General features: G+C 48.8%; 1 long non-coding RNA gene across 1 annotated transcript in view; it reads right to left on the reverse strand.

Annotated features, from left to right (window-relative positions):
* The window catches only part of LOC136158979 (uncharacterized), a 2,793-nt gene extending 303 nt beyond the window's left edge, over nt 1-2,490 (reverse strand). Inside the window, exons 1-2 of the long non-coding RNA XR_010661381.1 lie at nt 2,413-2,490; nt 454-519 (exon numbers count right to left, since the gene is read on the reverse strand). This is a non-coding gene — a long non-coding RNA (uncharacterized lncRNA). The remainder of the gene's footprint in view (nt 1-453; nt 520-2,412) is intronic.
* Nucleotides 2,491-3,855: the final 1,365 nt, after the last annotated feature.

Here is a 3,855-nt window from a genome sequence, read left to right on the forward strand (position 1 = left end):
CCAAGGTCACACGCGAGGCTCTAAAAAGGCTCGGGAGCCTTAACTGAAAAACGGCACAGTAGAAGAGTGTCAAAGACAAAATACATCAGACAATGGGAGAGGTGATTTTTTTTCAAGCTCTTGCAATGGAGAAGCACCCGCGAGCCTAAGACCACGGTGTCTGGGCTAGGCCGGTTTGCCTGACTTTTATAGGGTGGAGTAGACAGGTTACAGGTTGGGGGATGTTTTACAATCAGGGGAAGTCGTCTCAACCAGCTGAACAGGAAATGTTTATCTCTGTGTCTAGTTTCAGATGGCACAAACAGCTCTAACCTCAGCTAATCGACCAGGAGGCAAAGAATGGGAAGGTCTTTGTTTGGCCTTAGCAGGCTCAGGCAAAAGGGAAAAGGTCACAAACAAGGGGAGTCATCTCCAGTCTTAGGGGAGCCATGAGAAAGATGGATAGAGTCTTACCTAAGTATTATGGAGAAGGTGGTGACTTGTAGTAAGCCATTTACCAGAACAAAATGGGTAGAGGAACTGCAAAAAACAAAAAGTTGAGATTTCTTAACCATCCATATTTTCTATGGGCACAGGTAAAGTTTAACACTGTCAAAAGGTTGGCAGATGGTAAGGTAGAAGCTCTGATTTCCTGTGACAGCAGCTTTGCTGAGTGGTTTAGAACCACTGCCTTGTGAGGCACTCATCCTCAATAAATATAAATGCCCCTTTAGTCAGCTCCCCTGGGGTTGTGACCTTGGGGAAGTCATTTGACCTCTCCTCATACAATGGGAGCCATAATAAAATACCCACCCTATAAGATATAATAAGTCCCCCACGTACAAACAAGTTCCTTTCCAAGAGTGTTGGTTAAGTCCAGTTTGTTCGTAAGTACAACAAAGTCACCCTAGATAACCAACTAATACACCTAGCTATATAATACTGTACTAGGTTTATAATACTTTTCACACAAATAATACATTAAAAAAACACAAAAAATAAAACATTTTAAATCTTACAGTACAGTATCTTGAAAAGACAGTGGTATAGTACAGCAACTGGCATACAGGGGCACATTCGCATCTCTGAAAGTTCCTAACCTAAAGTTTGTCTGTGGGGGACTTACTGTATTATTATCAGTGACAGCCTAAACAGTAAGTGCCAAGCAAAGCACCTGGATCACGGTAGGTGCATCGTTCCTGTTAGTATGAGTGCTAGCATTTTCTTAGAAAGCAGAGGTGTTAGGATTTGAATTCAAGCAGCATGGTTTCAGAAACTGCAAGCTCACCCAGGTGCACATCTAGATCTCTGTGTACTGCTTCAGTTCTCCAACACCAGATACATCCAAAACCTGTGTCCAAGGTACTGGGTGTACAAGAAAAGGAGCGGGCCCTGCCCTCCTGGAATGGGTCACCCTGCAAAGCTGGCCAACCTCAGACAATAGCAGGAATACCACAGTGGCCATGGGAGCTCAGCAGAGGTGCCAAACCTGGGCTTAGGGCTGGCTTTGGGAAGGCATGATGGACATGCTCCAGATGCCTAGGACAACTGACACAGAGGAGTGGCAGCCATGACCCGAGCCCCATCAGATTTCCACCCAGACCCCTCTCCTGAAGAAGCAGCTTCTATGCCCTGGAGCTGACTAGTGGCTCCTGAATCCTGGTTCTCTGATCCATTGCCCAGGCCCGTCTCTGAGCCCAGGCAGGACCAGGAGACTGAAGAGGAAGCCCTTGAGGGTGACAAGAGCCAGGCTTGCAGGCGAGAAGGGGCGGGATTACAGCCAAGCCAAGATTTATGGGCCTGATCATAATAATGAAAGAAGGAAAGAAAAAAGGGACGCGTGTTCGGCAATGCCCAGGGACCAGGACTGCTGCCCTATTACCAAAAATGTCGTAGCTCTCGACTCTGCAAATTAGCATAAAACATGCTGTTTTGCATCTATTTGCATGTAATTTACATGCTAATAACTTGACGCCACAATGCACCCAGTCCCCTAAGTGGCTTCTGGTCCTTGCTTTTCTCCCAGCTCCTGCCCCTTGTCTTGCTTTGAGAAAACCAGGGGATCTGGGTTCTAGGCTAGGCTGAGCCACTCAATCCCTGTAGGACCTGGGCTGGTCACTATCCTTCTCTTGAGTCTCAGTTTCTCTGACTATGAGCTGAAGGAGATGGACTGAGCAGTTCTCAAATTATGCTCCAGCATCCCCCTTGAGGGCTGCAGACACAGAGACGGGGAAGCAGGTGGGGCAGGCACCCCCTCCCTCTGTCCCCTTGAACAGCTGGGCCTCTAAGTAAAATTTCTCTTGAGCAATGCAGAGCCTCTTGTTAAAAACAAAGACCAAAAAGTTTGCAAACAAACAGACTCGGTTATCTTAGAGTCTTTCTAAGTCTTAGATTTGAATAATAATACCAATCGGAGTTAAATATAGCACTTACCATGGGACAAGCAGTGTTCTAAGCACCAGGCACAGTCTTCTAAGCACACATAACTCAGTCTTCAGACAACCCTTGAAACAGATGCTATTATTATACTCCCATTTTATAGGTGAGTAAACTGAGGCACTAATTTACCTAGGCTCAAATAGCCACTACATGGTAAAGTGAAGATTCAGACAGTCTCTGTCTAGAGCCTACATTGAATTTAATCAAGTCAACCCTTCCATTGTACAGATGAGGATACTGAGGCCCAGAGAGGGAGATTGAAAATCTCTAAGCATCACAGCTAAACTGGCACTTGAACCTTGCTTCCTGCATGAGCCCCAGGCTCTTTGCAATCTGGGGAAAGGTGAACAGAAAAGGGAAGTCTGGAGTTTCATAGGTGCTCAGGACTACTTCTCTCTGGGTCCAATGGGCTTGCCAGGTTGAGACATACTTGCTACCCAGGTTACTACCAGAGACTGCTTCCTCCTCCTCAGCCAGCCACATCCCAGCTGGTGGACGTTGGGGAACAGGCCCTGACACCAGCCAGGATGAGCCCCTAAATCAGGACAGACAGCAGGCTAGTGAGAGCACCAGGTGTGCCTGTCAGAGCCAGCGCACAATGCCCTCGCCGGCTGTGCAGGTGGAGCAACTGCCTAGGGGGGCTCCACTGCAGGGGGCTGTGGGGCTTTATCTCTGCAGAGGCAGACAGTGCCAGGCCAGCAGGTGCTCAGCGCTCCCCCTCGGGGGTCTGGCTAGGAAACCCCCAGATGCAAGGACGACTGGCCTGCCCGAGCAGTGCCCCCTGTGGGTCTAGTCATCCCTCTCTCGATTCAGTATCCCTCCATGGCACCCTGGCCCTTCTCGCGTCCCTGTCTGACCTGCCACCTCTCACCCTGCTCCAGCCACCTGGCCTTCTCTCTGCTCCTCCCCACACCTCCAAGCTCAGTCCTACCTGGCCCCTTTGCACTTGCTGTTTCCTCCAACTGAAACACCCTGCTTGGCTGCTTCATGCCCTTCAGATCTCAGCTCCAGCCCTCAAACCTTCCCTGACCACACCCTCCGAAGCTCTGCCTCCCCTCCCCCTCACTCCCCAGCACTTAACCTTGATGTCTTCTCTGCCATTATTACAATCTGAATTTATCTTGTTTATTTATGTGTCTCGTCGTTTAGTGCTTGTCTCCACCACTAGACCCTCACTCCAGGAGAGTCAGGACCATGTCTGTCTTATAGAAATATAGTTCTCAATAAATATTTGTTGAAGGAAAGAAATAAAGAGGGAAGACAGTAGCTGCTGAAGATTTATTTAGTTAGTTTCCACCACCTCCCCCTCTCCAACTCTGCCCTAGAATGTTAGCTCCATGGTGGGACGGGGCAGAGTGGGGGCAGTGGCGGGTACAGGCATTTACGCCTGTTTTTGTCATCTCTGTGATTCCCAGAGGCTAGCACTGTGCCTGGCAC

This window comes from Muntiacus reevesi, chromosome 2 (genome assembly GCF_963930625.1).
Source record: "Muntiacus reevesi chromosome 2, mMunRee1.1, whole genome shotgun sequence".
NCBI classification, from domain to species: domain Eukaryota; kingdom Metazoa; phylum Chordata; class Mammalia; order Artiodactyla; family Cervidae; genus Muntiacus; species Muntiacus reevesi.